Source organism: Triturus cristatus, chromosome 4_2 (genome assembly GCF_964204655.1).
Source record: "Triturus cristatus chromosome 4_2, aTriCri1.1, whole genome shotgun sequence".
Taxonomy (NCBI): domain Eukaryota; kingdom Metazoa; phylum Chordata; class Amphibia; order Caudata; family Salamandridae; genus Triturus; species Triturus cristatus.
Window position 1 is genome coordinate 818422976 of NC_140586.1, and position 24988 is coordinate 818447963.

Consider the following 24988-nt stretch of genomic DNA (forward strand, 5'->3'; position numbering starts at 1 on the left):
ACTTCAAAGACTCCGATTGTAAATCACATTTGATGTCAGGAAATGGACTATAAGAAAAGGAGCTTGAGACCCCAAAAATAGTCAACTATCAAACTGCAGATGGGCTGTGCGAAGTGTAGAAGCTCTGCAAGACTTCTGTCTCTGACCAGGACTTGGGACCATGGGATGCTAGTCTCCCAGTTGGTGAGTGGATATCACTCAGAGATCTAAGACCACCTACTCTGGAGCCTGGAGCACCAGCAGCACCTCCCTGCTTGCCAAGACTAGTGTTCCCTGTGAGAAAGAGGAGAGAACTGGAGGGAGCGAGATCCAGTAGGGAATCTTTTCAGGTGGACTCCCTTTGCGAGGTGTAAGACGGCTGTTGCACCAATTGGGTCATTGCCCGTGTGCAGTGAAAAGTATTCAACTCTTGTATGCCACAGGAGGGCCCCTATGAAGTAAGCTGCGGACATTGATGTGCTGTATGGGTCATCGTCCGTGTACAGTGAGGAGCTGGCAACCCCATATGCTGGTAGGGTCTGCCGCAAATCGAACTGTGATCATCAATGTGCTAATCGGGCCGAAGCATCTCACAGTGAGGGATGTGCAACCCTGTATGTCAGTAGGGGCTGCCGTTGACAGATAGCTGTTCAGAGTGGGCTGTCGTCTTTATGTGGGGAAGAGCTGGCAACCCTGTATGCCAGGTGGGGCTGCCGTAAAGGAATCTGTTGTGCCGATGGGGTCAGAGCGCATGTGCCGCAGTGATACGGTGACCCCATATGCCAGAGGGGGTCACAGGGACCAGCAAGAAGTGTGACCTGATCGGGATTGTTGCCAGAGAAGTGAGGCCTCCGTGGGGACCCCTATGCACCTACACCGGGATGCCGGATCAGAATCAGGACCTATGCACTTCATACCCCCACCATGGGACAGACCAAAGACTTACCCTGCAAGGAGGAGCTGTGAAGAACCTTTGGTCCCTGCAGTTGCATGACTGCATGTGAGGAACTAGAGAACCACTGAGCAAAGCTCGCCGGGCCGTGTGCATTGAACTTACTTGAGGCAGCCACTGCCGCTCCAGTATGTGCGGACAGGATGCGCTTAGATACTCTGGTCGCTCAAACCCTGCAGGTGCTTGTGAGATTAATTTCAGGCCAGTCGGCCCCAGGGGCACTTCCTTGCTACATAGCGATTCGGCGCAGGACTACTTTTGACTTTAATACACAGTCAGAGTGGACTCTTGATTCTCTGACTACTAGAGAGACTTCCTCATCAGGAGCTTGCACAAGATTTGCATCCAAGGACCCACTTTCCACAGGATCTGCTCCTTCTTAAAGGATAGCATACAAACTGTCAGTCTGGCACCTTACTCCTTTGAAGCCCGCAAACTCATTTACGGAGTGTCTTAAGGATCATCTCTCAGCCCCACCCTCTTCAACGCATATATGGTCCCTCTGGCCAACGTAATCCCTGCACATCAATACCCTCTCTTACACAGACAACATGCATCTCATAATCTTCCTCTTGGAAAAGAACCCCAACACAAGAAACAAATTCACCGCCTGCATGACAGAACAAATTTACTGAATGAAAGCAAACTGTTTCAAGCTCAACACCGACAAGACAGAAGTAGTGACTTTGGTAAGAACACCTCACAATGGGATTCCAACTGGTGGCCTGCAAAGTTCGGACCCACACCCAAAGCATATACCAGAAACCTCAGAATAGTCATCAACAGCAAACTGGACATGACCGCATTAGTCAGTGCCTCCACTGCATTCTGTTCTGGATTCTGTTTCCACAGTCTGAGGAGGCTGAGAAAGATCTTCAAATGGCACCCAAGCAACTCCAGAAAAACTGTTACTCGTGCCCTGGTCACCAGCAAGCTGAAGTATGGAAACACCCTCTATGCCGGAACCACCAAGCAACTGACTAGAAGACAACAAACCATCCGGAACTCAGCAGCCAGACTCATCCTCAACCTCCCACACAGAACCCACATCACACCATGCCTCACGAAACTACACTGGCTTCCGATACTGATATGAGCTTGATTCAAACTCCTCACACACATGTTCAAGGCACTAGGCAACTCAGGCCTCACCTACCTGAACAGTCGTATCTCATCCCACCAACTATCCAAATACCTCTGCTCTACAGGCTTCCTACTCGCACACATCCCACAAAACCTGATCAAGCGGACAGGTGTTCTCTTACATCACTCTTAAAGTGTGAAGCGACCTCCCACAAAACATCAGAGCCTCCTTCTCTCTTGGATTCCGCAAGAAGCTGAAGACCTGGCTTTTCAATTAACCAACCTACCATAGACCGAGATAGGAGCACACACCTGCTCAGCACCAGGATACTCTCACAAGTGATAATGCGCTTTACAAATAAACATAACATAACATAAGCAGTAGTCCTGTGTTGCATTTGTAAGGTTTTTGAAAAGAAGACTGGAAATAGCTTTGCTCTTGATTTCTTGGATGAGAGCCTTAACGTTGCTAGTTCAATTCATAAGTTCCTAAAGATGTAGGTTATGCGTAAGCACAGTGGAGCGCACATCCTCCGGATGCTCTTCCCTGCTATTGTTTCTAGGTCATTTCATTTTATTTATTTTATGCTATCTCGCCCAATTGGGTTAGTCTCTCTCTGCGTTGATGAAAAGCTGGCATGAGGTGCTTGTAGCTGGCGCTTCCCATAGTTCAGTGCCAAGGGAACAGGTTTTAATTGAGGTCTCATTGTGGGCGATAGTAATGATGTGTAATCACTTTAGACAGAACTCAAGATTACATAAGATGGGCCCTGCTGATGAGCTGATCAATGCAGACAACATTCTGTTAGTAAATGTATTTTGGCTACTGTCTTCATTAACAGAAGGAAGAACTGTCCGCATCCTACTGCTTTTTGACACTACTGTCTTCCAGTGGTAACTGGTCAGGTGGCTGAACAAGGAACCCATATTCTGCAGGTGTGGTTAGTGTCCTATAGACTGCTAGGGACATACTGTTGCTAGGCAGCTAGGGGTGTCCAATCTCTCAGGATCTTTTTCAAGGGTCAGCGGGGTGCTCCCTGGAGAGCTGGTGTTTAGCATCCTTCTGAGATACAGGAGTGTTAGTGAAGTCTTGGTGTGAGGCAAGAATCCTTGTGGAGGTAGATCCTCTGTGTTTAGAAGGAAAAGGCTTGACTCCTGTTTTTCAAGTTTTTGCGCTTGTTGGTTTTGACACCGCCTTGTCTTGGTTCCTTGTAATACGTTGGCTGCCAGATACGCTGGTGCACCAGCTCTTGCTTCTTCATAGGTGATGGAGCAGGCATTGAAGATGATCTGGGACCTGCAGTGGGTGGTAGGGTGAAATCCAGTGCGGTGACTTGGGTGTCTGGTCAATGCCTTGGTGAGACATGCAGTGAGCTGTAGGACACACTTCGAAGGGGGTAGCAAAGAGGCACAGACGCTGGTAAGGAGGGCATTATATCTATACGGGTAATAAAGGACCATTGTTTAGAATGTTGATCTAAAGTGAGCTTCAGGGATGCAGGTTCAACTTTCTTCAGGTGTGCTAGCTAGTGTTGTGCTGTTGTGATTTTCCTGGCAATGTGTGTTTTAAAGAAGAGGATCATGTTGAGGCTGAGCGTGTTGGCATTGATTTTATTTTATGTATATTTTGTTTTGGGAAGCGTGGACCTTCACCTGTACTTGTTCTGGAACACTAGACAATAGATAGGACAAAGAGAACCATGCTAATATAATAATGGTGACGGGTTACAAATTCACATATAATTTTTCAACAGCAATTGTAACATTGAAGACGGGCTAGGTAAGAAGAACATGGGATTGAACGAGTTGCAAAAGTGTACATACAGGAAGGTTACCTAGAACAGGAATCCTACATTTAAGTCATTAATCAAATCACTTAGCAAATGGTAGTGATCGAAGAAAGTACCCTAGGACATCCATCCTACAGTGCAAGCAGCGTGATTGCTATGTGCACCAATCCAGTGCTTAATTTGTAAAACAAACAATTGCCAGGGCTCTCCGCAGGAGGCCACTGCAGCTTGCACCACACACACATTGTCCCTGCCATGTTGCCAACGATGGTAACAACACAGAACTAATCATCACACTCCTACAAGTGTGACAATTCGGACTATTTCAGGCCCCCAAACCTTTAAGACTGGCGTGGAAGTAATTTTTAATGCATATTGAATGAATAATTACCTGCTGTTGTGGTCATCTCTAAATTAGCCAGACAGCACGACCTTGTGGCAGCTGTCACAAGCGCCAGTGTTGATAATTAATGGGGTCATTATGATGGCGGTGAACCTGCCACTGGATGCCTGGCGGTCACGGGTTCACCGCCATCGTGCGGCCGTTCTCCGCCCACCAGATAAGGATGACGGGTGGTGTGCTGCCAGACTAAAAGTCCGTCCGCCACGAGTCCGAAACAGGCCATCGTTACGATTGCTTGTCAGACCCAACCCACATCCACAAAATGGTGGCGGTGCCTAGCAGGCTCCGTCCGCCACATTAGGATGCTGCATCCCGCCAGCCTGTGTATGGCGGTTCAACCGTCATTCAAAGGCTGGCGGGGATGTAATTTGGGGGCCCGTTGCGGGCCTCCCTTGTGCAGGGGCATGTTCATTTTGCATTTGTGGGGCAACTATGGTGCCCCCCTAGAGTTCCCTGTCAGGTGGCAGGCACCGCGTGGTGCCTGCTACGTAGTACAGGGAAATGCACAAAATGCATTTTTGCCATTGCGGCGGGTGCTGCAGCCAGCAGCAACCACCGCATTGGTAAACATGCACAATGCGACCGCCACAGTGGCGGTCGCATCGTAATTTGATGTGCGGGACCGCCGCCATATAGGCGGGCGGTCCCAATCTCTGGGACGATCGCAGACGGACTTAAGTCCTTCCGCCATCGTAATCACTCCCTAAATGCTGATGCCGTGCACCGGAAACCACCGACTCAACTTAACACCAATACCTAGATTGTAATGGTGTGTCAAAGTGCATATATGAATAAATGGTGAAAGGGCACTGGGATTACCATACCCAGAATGCAGTACAGACGAGCACTTTTATCTATTGATCAACTTTATTTATTTAGATGTTTCTTCATGAGCAAGAAAGTGTGAGCTTTCCGGATGCGGAAGTTCTGGGCATTTGTGGAGAGATGAGGTCTGATTCTGACCAGCTTCATGTTGGACAGGCCGTCTTGGATCTGGTTTACTCTATAGTCAGTCTGATAGAAGAAAAGGTGATTGGACAACAGGATGTAGCATTTCATGTCTGACCCCTGGCAATCCTTTTAGCTTGTCTGTATGTATTATTCTCGCCTACTTCCTCTTTCACACACAGCCTCATTACATAAGGTAGTGAACAAATGAGACTTAATTTGTTCGTTTGTGTTTTCATCAGTTTTGCACGCATCTAGAAAACAAATGCATCAACAGATGTCTCACTTGCGTTTGTGAGGGAGGACCGTAAATAGCTTGTAAGTGTGTCCCGTGTCACATTTTCACACCCATAGGATTACATAGGATGTGTATTTGCCTGCGTATTACCCTGAAGGGTATCTGGACCATGAAAAGCATATATTTATTGTTAACCAACCCTATAGTACAAATGTTAGTGACCTTAGAGGGATGAACGGCTGGGTGGACCTGCTGAACAATGAGCCTGTGCCCTTGTGATCAAAGACAGATCCTTGCAGTGGATACATTAGTCCACTGAACCACCAGAGCCAGCAGCATATGTCTTGTGAATGACTAGACACACTATGAATAAAGTACCACTGAAGGATGCTGTTGTTAAATTAATAAAACTTGATGTTCTTTTCTTTTTTTTCTCATATTTCTTTTATTGGTTTTTGCAATCAAGCAAAAGTACATGATGAACTTGACGTTCTTTTCTTATCACAGAAGTCGGCTTACCATTTTAAACCTGTAAATGTTAATTGGGCCAATTGGGACTTACAGAAACACACCAGAGAAACAGCATAATATTTAACTCTTTTGTTCAGTAGGCAAAAATATTACAGCTGGAAGGTATCTGTACTGTGGTCCCATAGGATCTGATCCGACTAAACAACAAGCATTTGCAATTCAATAGGTCTCATCTTTAGTGAGATTTTGAGATATTGGTGTTGCAAATGATAATGTTTTTAGTATTTTTGTTTGTTAAAAAATATCCCAGTAGTAGCATAAGTAATAAAATAGATTCCACGAAGCAAGGACAGGGTGCAGTATCATACGCTGTTACTAGTTGTTCTGTGGAGTTGTAAAGGGATCTTTATTAGCCATATAAGGTACTGAACCCATAATGCAAGTATAAAGTGAAATATTACAGATGAGCATACCTTTTTTTTTTTGCTTCAGAAGTGAGAATTTTGTTAGTGTGTGTTTTAAAAATGTCCATTGGCCGTGCAGAGGGAGCAGCTCGAGTGCGGTGAGAGCAACTCGGATACTGGCAGCTGATTGAGGGACATCCGCATCCCTCACCGCCATTTTTATTGTTTTAAAAACATGTGGTGCTGTGGAAAATGTGTAATATTTTACTTGGCATAATCTGAAGCCGTTTTGGCTGTGGTGTCCATTTAAGTTTCCTTTGTAATTCTTCCATCCTCTTTTGTTATGTGCTATCTATTTTAGTTGACTTACTGACTCCGCTAAAAGCAATGTACGTGCTGAGAGTTTGTAGCTGCCAGTACATCTGGTAACTGTCAATCATTTACTGCTGCCATAAGCACTCCTATTCCCCCACCCACTTTGCTGACCAAGTGGTTATTCATCTGCCCTTGTTTGCTGAAAACTATTTTAAAAATGTGTTGTTCCTATTTCTGTTCACATGTTTACACTGCAGAAAACTTGTTCTAAAGCCCTGTGTTCTGTGACTTCAGTGTACTACCTCAGGCAGCACTTGAGAGTGCTGTGTGGACGTGGTCCCACTCATGAGTGATTAATAAACTTGTTATTTATTCCTACTCCAGTGCTGATCTCTATTTTGTTGGTCTTTGAACACGTGGACAAAAGGATGACCCTGCACCAGTGTACCCCTAAAAAGGTATATTTCCACAGTACGGTGGCGCAGCACAAAAGAAAGGTGTGGGCGCCATTGTAAAAGATTAGGCACGCCGTTGAATTAAAGAACAAAAAAGAACCTTGGCTTGCAATGGGAACGCGAGCTCCACTGCTTACAGGGTTTTAATAAAAACATGTGGGTGAGCAGCACAGCATAAAAGAAAGGCGTGCAGCCACCAATATTAGAGTTTATGGGAACACAAGCTTTGTGCTAGCATCGTACGGTAAGGAAGTGAAATGAAACAAATGAAAAACACGACAAGCACAGGCTAGGGGAGTGAAATGAAGGAAATGAAAAAAACACACAACGTAAATTATAGAAACAACGTGCTGGGGAAGTGCATAGCTGTCGTGCCTGCAACACCAGGTATGACGAAAAAGTGATTAGCAAAAGAGTGCTCACAAGCCATTAATCAAACATACAAAGTAAGGACACATGTAGGAGGGGCTGTCCTTATGCGCAGTTACAATAGAAGAGAAGGAGGGACTAACAAACAAATACACCAATGAAAAGGAAGCATTTCCAAAAGACACTCAAGGGAACCAATAAAATACATGGGAGGAGCTTAAACCCATTTCGTGAATTCAGCATGTCTGAGAGACAGCGCAAACCCTGCCTAGGCAAGACCTGAAAAGGATACATCCATGTCCGCGAGAGCTGAACCTAGTGATAGTGACAGGCAGACAAGTGGTTACAGCCTGTCAGAGGCAGTGGTAGAAGTGGGCTCCCTTCTCCACCTTCCTCCCCATGAGAGCCCTCACTGTCCAGACCCTGCTCTAATGGGAAATGGGTACACATCCAGGAACCATGAATGAACTTAAGCAAAGATGCAGCAGTGATGCAGCAGTGATGCAGATGGTAGTAGTACATTTCTGCGTCCTACCTCTTTCTGGGCCGTGAGGTAAAGAGATGTTGTCTCTCTTACGTTATTATATCTGATGAGTTTATTTTTTGGCCGCTGCCTAATAAAGTCTCTAAGGTTGTCCAAATGTTTTTCAAATGCCATTGGCTCTGTCCTGATGATGACCCTTGCAGTGTTATTCTTGGGTCGAAACATAGATAACAATTGTACTGTCACCTTTTTAGGGGTACCCCCTGAGATTCAATATTAATTACTTTTTGGTCTCCAGATTGCTGAATGTTAACAGCCATTCTTCTTACTCACTTTGTGCTGTATATTAGTGGATTCTTCTTACTCACTTTGTGCTGTATATTAGTGGTTTCACTTTTTTACGTTTGAATCTCTTGAGAACCACATCAGCACTTTTCGTTTTGTAGCACTCTTTATTTATCGTACATACTTTTTTAATAAACTGTCTCATTACTATGATGATGTTCTCTCTCAGGGTCTTCTTTGATGCCACTGATTTTCAATTCATATATACATTTGCCTCTTTTTGTATTGCTTTCAGGTACAACTTATTTGACCTGTAACGTTTAAGTTTATGACTAATTGACCCCAAAAGAGCCCTCCTTTTTACATATATGGTAGGGGTTTATAGCAAATCGTTAAAGCTCAGTTTTCTCAGCTCTCTCTTCATGGTGCTGGGGCACATACGAACGGTGAAATAATGATCAGGACAGGATTTTGGGGAAGCATCACTAACCTTTGTCTCCCACAATGTCCCCCTCTCTACAAGTGGCTTCTTCTGCCATCAGTTCTGTTGTAGTCCATCCTTTGTTCGTCATTTCCTTCTCATCCCTCCAGTGTTTCATCCTCCAAAATACTGCCCCTCAGTTAAAGCCTCCCCCTTCACTCCTTCATCCATAATTGGTTCTCCTCTTGCTTGCCACGCTCTGATTTTGTCCATTGTCCTCCTCACTCCTAATATCTTTGTTTCTCTTCTTTCAGCCATCTCTATCTCGCTCCCTTTTTCTGTCCACCTACCTCTCTTATATAATTTTGTAACTATGTAAAAGATAATAAAAAAATCCTGCATTTCATATAAAAGAAACGTTCACAGTAGGAGCGGAGACAATGCAGTGATATTGTTAAATCCTCCTTTCAATTTGAGCTGCTGTAGAGATCCAGGATCCCTATGCACCAGCACATTTTCCCATAGACTCAGAATGTGTGAAACCCTTTGGTACATCAGGCCCTGCATCTCAGAATGAGTGGAACCCTTTGGTACATCAGGCCCTAGATCTCAGAATGTGTGATACCCTTTGGTACATCAGGCCCTGGATCTCAGAATGAGTTAAACCCTAAGGTATATCAGGCTCTGTATCTCAAAATGTTTGAAACACTTTTGTACATCAGGCCCTGGATCTCAGAATGAGTGAAACCCTTTTGTACTTCAGGCCCTAGATCTCAGAATGAGTGAAACCCTTGATACATCAGGCCCAGGATCTCAAAATGTGTGAAACCCTTTGGTACATCGGGCCCTGGATCTCAGAATGAGTTAAACCCTATGGTATATCAGGCCCTGGATCTCAGAATGAGTGAAACCCTTTGGTACACCAGACCCTGGATCTCAGAATGAGTGAAACACTTTGGTACATCAGGCCCTAGATCTCAGATTTGTGAAACCCTTTGGTACATCGGATCTCTTGCGTGTTGAGTCACTGATCAGCAGTAGTGGAAGACAGCAGGCCTTCTACATCTGGCCACCTAAATACAAGATACTGCGGTGAGGTCGAACCTGTGGATCACTGGGTGCAGTATAGAATTTGTTTTCACAGTACAGACAGAGACCCTCCATGATCAGCATCTTTTTATCATCTTAGTTTGTGCGCCTGCGGTACCTTTGCAAGATCACAGCACTTTTGCTTTGATGTCCTTTGCCATCCATCTCTCTTTCCCTCTCTTTCTAATTCCTCCCTTTCTTACTTCCCTCCGATCCTTGCCACTCCCTGCTCCAGCTGCCCGGACACTGCCTGCCTCTGGCACCTGGGCTCTGGTGTTTTTTAACTACCATCTCTCTCTCTCTCTCTCTCTCTCTCTAATTCCTCTCTCTCTCTCACTTCCCTACCATCCTTGCCACTCTCTGTTTGAGTTGCCTGAATACCATCCGCCCCCTGGCACTTGTGCATTGATATTCTGGGTGTCCTATCTCTTCAGCGTGTCTTTCTTTTCCTAATCCCTCCATCGCCTCACCATTCTTGCCACACTCTGTTCGAGCTGCCTGTACACTCCCTGCTCTAGTGCTCTGTGCTTTGATGTTCTTTGCATCCTGTCTCCCCTCTTCTCTCTCTTCCATCACTCCCTCACTTCCTCTTTTGCCTCCTATCTCCCCCTCTTCTCTCTCTCATCACTCCCTCACTTCCTTTTTTGCCTCCTATCTCCCCTCTTCTCTCTCTCATCACTCCCTCACGTCCTCCCATCCTTGTTACTCTCTGCTCAAGTTCCCTTTCCTTTGATGTTCTTTGCCTCCAATCCCCCCTTTTCTCTCTCTCATCACTCCCTTACTTCTCCTTTGCCTCCTATCTTCCCCTCTTTTCTTCTCTCCTCTTCTCTCTCATCACTCCCTCACACTCTCATCACTTCCTTCCATCCTCAATCACGATCAATCACGCATTTGTTAAGCGCTACAACTCACCCGTGAGGGTCTCAAGGCGCTGGGGGTGGGGGGGTTCGCAGGTACCTGTCCATCAAGGAGGGGGTCTGTCGAAGAGCCAGGTTTTGAGGTTTCTTGTGAAGATGGGGGAGAGATGTTGTCTGTCTGAGATGGAGTGGGAGGGCGTTCCAGGCTCTGGCCGCGAGGAAGGAGAAGGAGCAGCCGCCTGATCTGGTCTTTCTGGTGCGGGGGACCATGGCGTAGGAGAGCTGGGCTGATCATTGGGTCCTTTGGGGTGTGTGGAATTTGGGTCGGCTGTTCAGGTATGCTGGTCCGGTATCGTGGAGGGCCTTGTGAGCGTTGGTGAGCATCTTGAAGGTGACTCTAGCTTCGATGGGGAGCCAGTGGAGTGTGCGCAGATGCTGGGAGATGTGGCAGTGTCTTGGCAGGTTGAGGACCAGTCTTGCGGCGGCGTTCTGGATGTTCTGTAGCTTGCGTGTGAGGTTTTTGTTTATTCCGGCATAGAGTGCATTGCCGTAATCGAGCCTGCTGGTGACCAGGGCGTGAGTGACAGTCTTTCTGTGTTCGAGGGGGATCCATTTGAAGGTCTTGCGTAGGAGGTGGAGGGTGTGGAAGCAAGAGGACGAGACAGCATTGATCTGGCGGTCCATTTTGAGTTTGGAGTCTGGAATGATACCCAGGTTGCGTGCGTGGTACGTGGGCGGACTTCCGAGGACGGGGGGCCACCAGGTGTCGTTCCAGGCATCAGGGTGTGGGCCCATGATGAGTACTTCTGTTTTGATGGTGTTTAGTTGAAGGCAGCTGTTTTTCATCCATTTGCCGACGGCTTCCATGCCTTCTCGAAAATTTTGTCTGGCTGTGTTGGGTTCGTTGGATAGGGAGAGGATGAGTTTGGTTGCGGTTGCGTATGACACAATGTTGAGTCCGTAGGTTCTGACGATGCGGGCGAGCAAATTCATGTAGACGTTGAAGAGCCTAGGGCTGAGGTATGACCCCCTGGGGGACTCTGCAGGTGGTTGGTGTAGGGTCCGAGATGAAAGGGGGGAGTCTGACCCGCTGCATTCTGCCGGAGAGGAAGGAGCGGACCCAGTCGAGGGCCTTGACTTGAATCCCTGCATCATGGAGTCTGTGTATTAGGGTGCGGTGAGAGACTGTGTTGAACGCCGCTGAGAGGTCTAGGAGGATGAGGGCTGCTGTTTCTCCTTTGTCTAGTAGGGTGCGGATGACGTCTGTTGCAGCGAGGAGGGCGGTTTGCATGCTGTGTTTTTTTCTGAAGCCGGATTTGGAGGAGTAGAGGATGTTGTGCTCTTCGGTGAATGTTGCGACTTGGCTGTTGATGGCTTTCTCGATGACTTTTGCTGGGAAGGTAAGCAGGGAGATGGGTCTGTAGTTTTTGAGGTCGGTGAGGTCCGCGAAGGGTTTCTTTAGGAGGGGGTTGATGTCGGCGTGTTTCCAGTAGTCGGGGAATGATGCGGTTGCCAGGGAGCGGTTGATGGTGTGGTGGAGCATGGGTGCGATGGTGTTGGCGGCTCTGTAGAAAATGTGGTGGGGGCAGGCGTCCGTGGGGGCACCGGAGTGGATTGAGTTCATCGTTTTCAGTGTGTCTTTGGTGGTGAGGGCTGCCCAGTTGTCGATCATTGGCTTCCTTGTCACTTCCTGCTCGAGTGCCCTGTGTTACGTTCCTCTCCTCACTCCTCTCTTCTCCTTCCTTCCCCTCCCCTCCCCTCTCCTCTCCTCACCCATCTCTGTCACCTGTGCCTTGATGTTTTCTGCCTCCTAACTCTGTCTCTCCCTCTGCCCTCCCCTCTCATCTCTCACTCCCCCTTTCCTCCTTGCTCTTGTCTCTGTACTCTTTCTTGAGTTACCCATCTCTGCACCTGCACTTTGATGTTTTCTGCCTCCTGTCGAACACACCACATGATTTTGTTTCTTCTGTTCCACAGAAGCCTGGGCACGGAAGCAGATCTGGGACACACCAATTTGCAGTGTTTCTTTCACATATTTATTTTAGAACAAAGATTTCTGGGGTGTAATTAAAGGAGGGACACACTGTTTGCCTCCCATTTCCTTGTATTTAGTTAATTAGCTGTCAAGGGAGGCTGGTTGTGCAATTTTGCAGCAAGGAAATCAATGCAAGCGTTTCCGTTGTATTGAGTGTTTGGTTTCCAGTTCCTAGAATCCCACTTTTCCTTAAAATAAATTCGACCAAAATCTGTTCAAATTCCGGATACTGGACAGACGCTTGTTTCTCTGACTGAGGATGAGGGAGTGCGTTTTCCTCTGTGCCCACGAGACAGGAGCACAGCGGCGAACAGGCTGTCGGGAGGCACACTGACTGTACAACACACAAGGAGTGATGCACCGTTAGTACCCCCATGAGGGCATCTCCGTGCAATGCCACACTTGAACCACTGCTCTGTCTTTCAATACGTTGCTTCCTCCAGTGTAGACACAAGCTCGCATCTTCACTGGGAGGATTACTTTTATAGTGATACAGTGCACGATGAGGATGCGCCCAGCACAGAAGTCTGTGCACCATATTAATGTCCTACTGATGTGATGGTGACGGTGAGGGACAGAGGTAAGCAAGATGGTGAATAAAGGGAGAAGGAAGAGAGGTGCTTATTATGGTAGACGTTGCTAGGCATGTGGAATGCAGCAAGGAAGGTGCGTAATATAGGGGGAGGAAGTGACAAGGGGATAGGAGGAAATCTTTTTTTATTGAGTAGAATGAAGGTGTTTGTTGGCATGGGAGAAGAAGGATGAACTTAGTATGTGGGAAGACAGAAGAATAGTACTTGGTATAGACAGGAGAGAAGAAATGTGGTTAGTATGATGGAAGGGGAAGGAGAGTGCTTAGTATGAGAATAAAGGAAGTAAGGACGGAGTCGGGAGCAGGAACGAAAAGTGTTTGGTATGGAGACGAGGGATGATGGGTGTTTGATATGGGGAGGAAGGAATGAGGGTGCCTGGCTTGAGATCGAGGAAAGGTAGATGCTTAGTTCAGATGAAATACAGGAGAGTGCTTAGCATGAGGGAGAACGGAAGAAAGATGCTTAATATAGAGGAGGAAGGGAGGTACTCGGTGTAAGGGAAGAAGAAAGAAAGGTGCTTTGTGTAGGCAGGAGAGAAGGCGGTGTTTGATGAAGGGAGGTAGGAAGGAAAGTGCTTGGAATGAAGCCTGGGCGGTGTTCGCGGAGTTCTGCCAAATGAATGTCCGCAAAGTAACAAAAAAAGTCCACTGCGCTACGTGGAGTTGCACGTGCAGCGGAGTGTGTTAGGGTCATACCGTTCGTGCAGATTTTGAGTGCTGGGTGTTTGTCCGGTGCTGGAAAATCATTGCGAACAGCACCATGCACAAGGCAAGAGGGTGCAGTTCCCCTTCTGCTGGTCGAGTAGATTTTTTACTCGAGTGGCAGCTTTCTCAACGTGAACGGAAGGTTTCTCAACGCAAGTGGTTGCGACCTTTGCGAACTTAAAGTTGATGGACGCGAGCGATTAAAAAAAACTCTGCTCCGTAATCTGCGTGCTCCATGGGGGGAGGGGGGGGGGGGGAAATCTCAGCGAACGAAACGGAGTTCACCACCCAGGGTTACTTGGAATATGGAGTGTGGAAGTGAAATGGTTGCTATGCGTAGCAGGGAAGGAGAGGTTCTCGGACTTGGCACCATTGACAATCTGTTTGGTATGGAAGGTGTTTGGTATGGGAAGGAGGGAAAAAGGGTGTTTGGTACGGAGAGTAGTGAAGGAAGTTGGCTGGTTTGAGATGGAGTAAAGTAAGATGCTTAGTTCAAATGAGATAGAAGAAAGTGCTTAGCATGGGGGAGGGTGGAAGAAAGATGCTTAATATTGAGAAGGGATTAAGGTACTCACTGTAAGGGAGGAAGGAAGAAAGAAAGGTGCTTCGTATAGGAAGGAGAGAAGATAGTGTTTTATGTAGAAAGGAAAGTACTTGGAATATGAAGTGGGGAAGTGAAATGGTTAGTATGGGTAGCCAGGAAGGGGAGGCCCTCCAACCTGGAACCATTGAGCAAATGCTAAACATCAGGACTGCTTATGAATCGGTTAATATTGAGCAGACGTTTGCACATCTGGATAGCACAATTAATGCACCCGATGTCATCAAACCCACTTGTCCTTCTGTTTATTGAACAGATGTAGCGTAACATAGCAGAACATAATTTACAATAGGCACTGAATAGTACTGAAAATCATCTTTATTGTAAGGCTGGCAAGTTTCAAGGTGATCTGTCATCAAGCGGCATCCAAGAAAAGGGGGGAGGAGGGCAAAACGTTGATTTCCCACGTTCATTCCATTAGGAAACTTCTACAATCGATCAAGAAAAAACAAATCAACGTAATTACACCAAATTAGACAAAAAGTTAGACTAAAACTGTTCAGCTGTTTTTGAGAAAATTGTGTTCAAAGAGGATGCTCATGGTAGTCATGAGGGGGTTAAAAACAATAGGCAGATGGTTGGTCAAGCGGTACCAAAAAAAATATAATAATAAAAGTGGGCCCTCTAATTGGCTGTGGAAGCTTTTTTTCTGTCATTTTTTTGTACCACGGGACCGTTACTGAGAGAGCTGATGGACTTGGTACAAGTGTGCCTAAGTTAAAATAAAAGAAGATATAAGGGGGCAGAGGACACCCTTTCCCCTGTAGCACAGGTGAAGGGAAATCAGAGGGAACCCTCCTTTTACCAAAAACGAAAGTGAAATGCTTTTTCATGCTGCAGGTTCTCCTATAGGACTCAGTGCAGCCGCCCCGAGGTACCCGCAGTACTGCAGGGAGCCGCCACACAAGCGTCACCTCCATGGTGCTGTGGTACCATGCACGCTTCTCCAAGGGACGCTTAATTGTAATAAGATATTACTTTACATTGAAAAGAACCATTGAAGCTCACTGAGACATTATAGTTAGGTTCTGAAATAAGGTAAAAAAGTATGTTTTAAAACCCCCAAAAACAAATTTCACCAGGTCTAGTTTACTGAGCTAACTATAACTTGGGATTCCGAAATACACTGCTTATAGCCTCACATATTGCATTACTAATGACATCACCCATGACATGTTGAATGCCATCACTCATGTAATCTCAAATGGCATCATTGATGACATCACTGACCACACCACTGATGACATCATAGTCACATACAGCAAGTTACTTAGTGTGCAAATAGCATGTAAATAGTGTAAGACTTGGAGGTAAGTGTGATAATGCATGGTGAAAGTTATATGGTGCACTGCTTACAAATCACTAAAGTTTAGAAGCAAGAATTATTTACATATATAAATAAATAATAACAGAGAGGAAGAGAGAGAGCTAGGGGGTGGAGAGAGAGATGTATATAGATATAGGCAGATCCTGATAGCTTAATTTTGATCTCTTGATTCTAGCGGTCTCCATTGTGGTTGGTCTGGGGTTTAAGTTCCTCAAACAAGTGTAAACCTGGTTGGAAAAGTATTAAAAAAGGGTATGTTGTAAGTAATCTGAGAACCAATGTGTGACCACTTTATGTCAATCCTTAGCAAGAAAATGGAATCATGAAATAGGTCACTTAATTGCTAACTTTTCAGGGCCTGCTATCACCATTTGCGAAGGCGTTGTTCACAGGGTGTGCTGTAGTTAGAGCAGAATGGATACAACCACTTGGCAGTAATAAAACGTCAAATATCATGTGATAAGACTACTAACAATAATTAGATGATGATGTTCCGAGTTGGATCATGACATCAGTGATGTACTCAATCAAAGCAGGGTGAAATTGAACCTGCAAATCTAGTGGAATTATGCTGGTGCTGAATGATGGGTCAAATGTACTAGAAGAAGCAATAATGCTAGTGGTGGTTTTAGTTCTGTAAGCGAAAAAGTACTCAAGGTTATCGCAGAACACCTGGGTAGGAGAGGAATAAATAAGCCCGGGAGGTTCTGTGAGCTTGCACCTCATTAGAAAGATACCCATGATGGATTAGTCTGGTTTGATGTTTGGGTGTGGATGAAGGACCATTTTGTACTAGTGGCCACTCATGTGGTCTTGGTTTTGTATGATGCTCCTCAGCATCCTTTTCAATTGGCATAGATGTCTTGGTCCACATCCATGCCTTTCTAATAAACTAAATTCCTCTGTGAAAAATTCATTGTTAGTTGCCATAGAAGACACGTTTTAAATCTTCCAAGATGTACACCAGAGTTTGCCAGGGCAGACAGTTTCATGTTAGATTTTCAGGATATCTACATTGAATACATTTATTATTAATTAATTTAGATGGTAGTCGTTTTCATAGTCAAATGTTTTCTTTCAAACCTGGCAAAGAGCCAGATCTCGGAGGCCAACACTGGACACCCCTCCTTTACCTTGCCGTGGACCATGGTCACTGCTTTACGGAGTCTGAGAAATTGGGGCGGCCGAGTTGTATTCAGGGAACAATGTGGGGGTAAATTATCTTCTGAAGAGAGAGGCTATCACAATATTCGTTTACGTTTCCAAATAAGTATCCTCCACCATTGTCATTGACAGCTTGCGGTGTAACTCAGCACTGACATAAAAGTGACTAGTGCTAATGAGTGATTAGTTCATGGAAATGGTGATATTGATCATTGGACACTTCAAAATCAAACGAAAGGGAGATAAGTACACGCCCTGGTGTGTCCAGCATCTCCCAGCAGGGGCGGCCTTAGGCATGTGCAAGCTGTGCACCTGCACAGGGCCACCAAACCCCAGGGGCCGCCACGAGGAATCAGATACAATACATATTCGTGGCGGCTCCTGGCAGGGATTTGGCGGCCTCCGGGCGGGGCCGCCTACCTACGCTCCCTGCACAGGGCCACCATGAGCCTAGAGCCGCCCCTGCTCCCAGCTCATTGGATCCAAGAGAGTGTAGTCTTGGAAGTTGTTTGAGCTCTCCCTATCTAGGTTAGTAGTCTTTCTATACTTTAACTGATGGTTTCTTTTATTGCTAAATGCTTTGTATTTGCATTCTTCACGAAAAACGTAGAAGAAAATATAACCTAAGTTATATCAGGAATAATCCACATTTGTAAAGCGCGAACAATCACCCGTAAGGGTCTCTAGGCGCTGGGGGTCGTCGGGAAGATTTAGCAAGCTATTGCCCAGAGTCACATGGTGCTGAGCTGATCTGCCGCCGGTGCCGGGGATCGAACCGTGATCCCCAGATTCCTGAGTCAGTCACCCTGGCCGCGGCGCCACACCTCTTCATAGCATCGCCACCAGCACAGCAGCGGCCTCAGCATGACCTCTTTACATCTGGCGGATTCCTGGTGACCCTCACTCACGTAGGCTAAAGAATGCCCTTGAAGCCCTAGTGTATGACAGAAGCCCTTCAGGGAGTCCTTGGAAAGGGACAGGATGGTTCAGGTGAAGAAGCTCAGATGATTGTGCTGATACAGACTGATGCCGAAAGCCATTGACCAATGGAGTACTTGGGAACATTTACCACACAGCGCCAGAGAGGCACTCAACAACCTTTGATTCCAAACACTCACCTTTTAGCACAGAAAACATTTTCCTGTCAATGTTGTCTGGGAGTCGCTTCTCTCTCTCAGAATCTTCATTTTTCAACCGATTTAAAAGTTGGTCCAGCGTTTGAACTATTTCTGCAAATGAAGGCCGGCGTTGAGGGTCCATCTAGAAGAAGACAACAGCGTTATTTTCTGGCACACAAAGTGCACATTAATCTCTCCCTGCAAGGATTTTGCAATGAGAAAGGATAGGCAGGAAACTTACAAGCACTGGAGTTTGCCAAAAAGAAAGGAGCCCTGAAAAGAAATTGTGTTCAAAGAGTGAAAGTAAGACCTGCACAAACATGTGATGCAGCTATCGGTATCTGAATCTTCTCGCTAACTACAGAAAACCACAGCAGATGAGAAGCTTATTCACTCTTATGAAAATGTATCTCAAATCACACTTAAAGCTATGTCACTTTAATGATAAATTACATACAGGAAATATACCATGAGCTATCTTTGAATAATGGCCCAAAAAAGATTAGTAATACTCTGGCGTTAACTGAATCTGAACCCGAGAGTATAGTAGCCTAGCCAGTGATTCAGCAGAGTCTAGGTCCATTCCAGAGACGTGCGGGCCATCATCAGGTCAGCTCTGCAGGACTACGTTGGATGCACCAAAGCCTTATAGAGAAAGGGAGCCCATGCCCTGTAATACAAAGTGGCGAATGCTATTCCGTTCAGGTCCTCCCAACAGCAAGCCCATCTTTCAACTCAAATTATGACTTCTGTTTTGCAGCTCACAAACATTACAAAGCAGAAATGTTGTGTTTGACATTTGGTAAGACTTTTAGCCACTAGTTAATGCAATAAATATCAGTGCCGTTCTTAACACCAAGACCTGTGTCTTAATGGGCTTGACTGAGGACAACAATTCTCAATTCAATGAGTGGGCTGCATATGCTCGACTGTATTGCGACTCTCAAAACCAACAGCTAACAGGGCGCTCGACCTCGGACCTGGGGAACTGGGTTCGAGTCTCGGTAATGACGCTGAACATCCTGTGATTCTGGGCAAATCACTTAATCTCCCGTGCCTAACACAAAAAAATGAATGTGTGTCCTCATGTAACGTAACTGGTGCTATGTAAAGCGCTCTGATACCTGACTGGATTCGGGTCAAGTTCGCGCTATATAAAACTCTGCAAAAAAACCAAAAAAACACAATGAACAGAGTGTTTGAAAGTCTTTCCATTAATAATCTGTTTGCTTTATCAGCTACCGGTGCTGCGGTCTCAGAACAGCTTCTCTTTTGAAGGTGGAAGCTCCTTGCTTGACATACTAGATAAATCCTCCCAGAAGACTTGTGGGGTCGGGCACAAAAGATATTTATAATTGCTATGACCAGACTCCCACAATAACCTTGTTAGGGAGGCCTCACAGAGGCAAACTGAAGGCAGCATTAATGCCCCTCATACGGGTTGCAGAGAGCGGTGTTCCTGAGTAAGATTCTGCTCCTTTGGTGCCCCTGATCATAGGTGCCTCGGTCATCCTGCACCCAGCACTGCTGGGGGTGCGGTTACTGGGGGTGAGGCTACTGCAGCCGAGTTTACTGGGCAGAAACGTCAGACAGTACATTTTAGATCTTTGACTGGGGGTGAATGTTTGATTTGTTCAGCATTCTGTCCATCATATGTCCTTTTAGGGCAGATCCCGGTGAGGGCATCGGGTGAAGCTCTGCCACTCGTTTTGTATTGTGTGTATAAGGGGATGGCGGGATGGTCTCACATTTTCCTTTGAATCTGTAAGCATTGTTATGGTTGACAAGTGTGTTTTGGACCATAACTTTTCCAGATATATGGCTTTGAGGATGTACTGTGCAACTGGTAGTCTAAAAGGTGTCTCTGAGCAGTCCGTCTAACTTGTTCTGTTGACCCCATGACCTATAAAGATGAGTCACCGGTACTGTTGGGGACCATTGCTGTGCAACTATATGGCTTTGAAGCCTTTGTAAGTCACAGATGAGTATTTTTCAAACATGTATGACAACCGCAGTCTGGTTTCCTCAAAGTTGTTTAATTATACAGACTGACATCTCCCAAGATGTCCACCATTAACCAGCTGCGGTCTCTAAATAATTTTTAACAGTTACAGACCGGCATCTTTCAGAGATGTCCACCAATCACTGACAGGCGGCTCTCAATCATGTTTAAAAATTACAGATGGGCATCTCCAAAGATGTCCACCAGTCATAGAGCGGCGTCTCTCAATCATGTTTAACAGTTGCAGACTGCCATCTTTCACAGATAACTATCAATGTCAGAGACACTAATATCTCACTGGATGTGGGGAGAGTATGTAAAAGTCACAGACTGGCATCTTTCCTGAAGTGTCCACAAATCACCAACAGAGTTCTCTCTATCATGTTTAATAATAATAATCCACATTTGTAAAGCACGAACAATCACCCGTAAGGGTCTCTAGGCGCTGGGGGCCGTCGGGAAGATTAAGCAAGCTATTGCCCAGAGTCACATGGTGCTGGGCTAATCTGCCGCCGGCGCCGGGGATCGAACCGTGATCCCCAGATTCCGGAGTCAGTCGCCCTGGCCGCGGCGCCACACCTCTTCCTAACAATTGCAGACTGGCATCTCCATGGATGTCCCATCACAGACATGCGTCTCTCAATTTTTAACAGTTACAGACTGCCATCTTTCAAAGATGAATATTAATTTTAAAGACATAATATCTCACTGGATGTGTTGAGAGTGGGTTATGGGTAACCCTCCTCTAGCAGAAAGGGAATGAAGTGACAAGATGAGGTTGTAAAGAAAGAGCAGTCGGAGAACAGTAGGGAGAAAGAGGTAGGCTCTGGGTTGGGGTGTAATGATGAGAGGAATCCGTGCCTAAGAGCAAGATACAAGCTGTGGTACCAGGTTCCAGCGGTACTATGTAAGGTCAGATGGAACAGCTGGGAATCTTGGGTGCCCGGTACAAAAGGGGCATCAGTGTTTGTAGAAGAACTCCCTGGAGGAAGCTGTAGGTACAGCTGAAGCACTCTAGCCTAGGGGTGTGTGCTGGACATTCAGTGCCCTGGTTCTCTCCCTAGGTTGACAGGATAGCAGATCCAATCAGGAGAATGTGGTTTTAGTGGAATGATGGCTCATATGTCTTGTTGACACATGAAGGGTCCAGGTCGCAGAACCCTGCCCTTTTCAAATTAGCATATTTTGGAACGGATGCAAGAAGGCAGATGTGGATGGCTGAGGCTCTGTGGCTAGAGAGCTACTGTCTTAGTAGTGGGAGAGAGTGCCTAACTTGGCAAAACACCAGAATATAGGGCTGTTAGACCTGTCAGCCCTGGGGTGGTCTGCCCTAAAACCCTTTTGCCTCTCTCCTCCATTTCTGCTGATCTCGGTTTTGCTGGCCTTAGGACTCTGCACACTTTACCACTGCTAACCAGTGCTAAAGTGCATGTGCTCACTCCCTGAACCATGGTAAAATTGGCTTATATCCAATTGCCATATTTAATTTACTTGTAAGTCCCTATAAAATGTGCCCAGGGCCTGTAAATTAACTACTAGTGGGACTGTAGCACTGTTTGTGCTGCCCGCATAAGTGGCCCTTTAAACATGTCTCAGGTCTGCCATTGCAGCTTGTGTGTGTGTGCACAGGCCCAAGTTTTCCTTTTGAATAGATATGTCACCACTAGAGTAGCCCTTGACAGCTCAAAGTGTAGGGTGCAATGTATTTAAAAAGTAGGACATACACTTTTAAGTTTTACATGTCCTAGTAGTGAAAAACACTTAAATTAATTTTTCACTACTGCAAGGCCTATCTCTCCTATAGTATACCATTGGAGTTGCGTTATTACATTCATAAGTATAATTTCCAAATTGGAAGAGAGAACTATTTCATATATGGTGTCTCTGGAGTCACAATTTAAAATCCTACCTTATGGTGAAGTCAGATTTTAAATTACAATTCTGAAAATGCCACTTTTAGAAAGCAAAACACAGAAGATGATGGACGGAATGTTGCACATTGGCAAAACATTCACCCCCAGTCACAGATCTGGGTTTAATCCATCGTAATTTTGCTCACCACGCCACCCCAGTTCAGACATGGCCATATGCAAATCAGTCTTGACCCTGTGCCTCATGCGAACAGTCCAACCCGAACTGCCAAGCCATGTCTTCCATGGACCGGAATCAAGCATCCTAGGACCGGTTTCGGGGTATCACCCCTCTTCCGCCAGGATAGCTTGACTCCAGTGGCGTAGTGAGCACATGACCCATGTCTGGGCATACCCTTCTCACGTAGGGCGAACAGCAAAACACACAAGATGATGGACGGAATGTTGCACATTGGCAAAACATTCACCCCCAGTCACAGATCTGAGTTTAATCCATCGTTATTTTGCTCACCACGCCACCCCAGTTCAGACATGACCATATGCAAATCAGTCTTGACCCTGTGCCTCATGGGGACAGTCCAGCCCGAATGCCAGGCCATGTCTTCCCTGGACCGGAATCAAGCATCCTAGGACCGGTTTTGAGGTTTCACCCCTCTTCAGCCAGGATAGCTTGACTCCAGTGGCGTAGTGAGCACGGGACCCACGTCTGGGCATACCCTTCCCACATAGGGGGAACAGCAAAACACACAAGATGATGGACGGAATGTTGCACATTGGCAAAACATTCACCCCCAGTCACAGATCTGAGTTTAATCCATCGTTATTTTGCTCACCACGCCACCCCAGTTCAGACATGGCCATATGCAAATCAGTCTTGACCCTGTGCCTCACGGGAACAGTCCAGCCCGAACTGCCAAGCCATGTCTTCCCTGAACAGGAATCAAGCATCCTAGGACCGGTTTCGGGCTTTCAGCCCTCATCAGCAAGGATAGCTTGACTCCAGTGGCGTAGTGAGCACTGGACTCACGTCTGGGCATACCCTTCCCACTTAGGGTGAAAATGGAACACAAAAAGATAATGGACAGAATGTCACTTTTAGAAAGCTGTCATTTTCCTGCCTTGTCCATTTAGTGCCTGTGGCCTGTCTCTAATCACAAGACTGGGTGTAGCTGACAGTTGGGGTTTGTGTATTCCTACTAGGCAACCACACACAATAGGGATCTTAGGTGTGCCTGGATAGGCCATCACTGGTAGGATGTGAGGGAGGAGCTGGTCACAGCCCCACTTACATCTGAATAGGCTGTGTGTTGACTCCACACAAATGGCTGCATACCCTGTGGTTAGTCTGGAGCCAGTACAGGAAAGGGAGGATGCCTGGGGACTTCAAAGGGAACCCTCTAGAAGCTTCTCCCCAACTTCAAAGGCATAATTGGGTATAAATAATGGACCCCAGACACCACCTCTTCAGTACACTGGTAGACCTAGGGATACTCTGCCAGGAAGAAGGACTTCTGTGCTGCTACAAACACTGCCACTCTGCTAGACTGCTGCTCTGAAGGAACTGCTGCCCGATTGGGCTGATGTGCTGCCTGCTGCACGGTTGCCTGGGTGAGGAGGACTGGACCTGCATCACTTGAACCCAGAACCCGAGATGACTCCAAAGGTTAGTTGGATGGCCTCCTGATCTGAATCCTCAGACATTTAGCAGGCTTCCAGCAACCTTGCATATGCACCTGGACTCTGCCAACTGTGAGTTTACCCTGCCATGTAGTGCCACCCCAGTCCTGGATCCCTTGGAAGTGGGCTTAGACAAAGTTGGTCTCAGCCTCACAGCTCTTCAGAACCGACGTATCGCTCCGGCTGTGCGCCGCATCCTCATTGCTGGACTTAGGATCGCAAGCACCGCTGACGGGATCCTCGATGATGACACAGACCCTCGCATGGCAGCCTCACCACACCTCGGAACTGACGCGTCGCTTCGACTGTGCGACACATCTTCAATGCTGATCCTTACAGTGCTCTCCAAACCAAGATTTAAGGTAATTTTTTCACCGGGCATAGTTGGGTCCCTGGAGCGGGCCCATGCTCCATCACGGTCGGCCTGAACTTGTGACTTTGTTCCAGTCGGGCGCGATCAGATATTCACAGTTTGCACTTTACACCTTTCTGTGCTATTTTTACTAAAACCTTTTAAATTGCATATCTCTGGTTCTACTACTTGGATTTTTGTCATTCTGGTTTTGTTGTAGTTAATATAAATTGCTCTTTTTTGTAGTTCAATCTTGAGCAGCGCATGCGCTGCTCTATGAGGCATGCTGTATTGGGGTGCAGACTGGAAGCCCAGCCCACTCTCCACCCATATTTTTAATTGGCTTGTGTCATTGTTCTCTGTAAATGCTGGCTTCTGATTCATTAATAGGCTTGTTAGTCCCTCCTTAGTACAGCCTTGTCTTCATTTGTAACCTCCCATGAGGGCTGGTCTTTTACTTCGGTTGTTACACGGTATGTCTTATTCAGTCTGTAAGCACGGTTTTCTTTAATGAGTTCCTCCTACTGCAGGCGCGACGTGCTTTCCTGCAACATTCAGCGCGCCATGCGGGCTTTCACTTTCTAGTCAGTCAGGACAATGGCAGCCGCTTCTTTGAATTTAAATAGGTCTTGCATTTACAAGAGTTTGAGCTATTGGCATTGTAAATGGCAAAACCTTTTATGTATTTGTTAATTATCAAAACAGATAAATAAAAGACATTGTATTTACAATGCCAATAACTTAAACTGTCGCAAACGTGAGAACTATTGCATTGCAAATGCTTGTCTGCCTCTCTGGGAGGCTACGTTTGTGGTGTGTTTTCACTGTGTTACTGTCTGGTATGTTGCACAAATACTTTGCACACTGCCTCTGAGCTAATTAAGCCTGACTGCTCTGTGCCAAGCTACCCTTGGGTTGAGCCTAGGTTAACTTAGGATGTTTTGTGACTTCACCCTGAGAAGAATTGTGGTTGCTGCTTGAGAAGGGTTTCAGCTCCCCCC

General features: G+C 46.3%; 1 protein-coding gene and 1 long non-coding RNA gene across 2 annotated transcripts in view; one reads left to right on the plus strand and one right to left on the minus strand.

The window, feature by feature from the left end:
* Positions 1–24988, plus strand: part of B4GALT2 (beta-1,4-galactosyltransferase 2) — an 897966-nt gene that overhangs the window by 464603 nt on the left and 408375 nt on the right. The window lies entirely within an intron of this gene.
* Positions 14777–24988, minus strand: part of LOC146835111 (uncharacterized) — a 301437-nt gene continuing 291225 nt past the window's right edge. The window contains exons 3-4 of the long non-coding RNA XR_014960686.1: positions 18086–18227; positions 14777–14904 (exon numbers count right to left, since the gene is read on the minus strand). This is a non-coding gene — a long non-coding RNA (uncharacterized LOC146835111). The remainder of the gene's footprint in view (positions 14905–18085; positions 18228–24988) is intronic.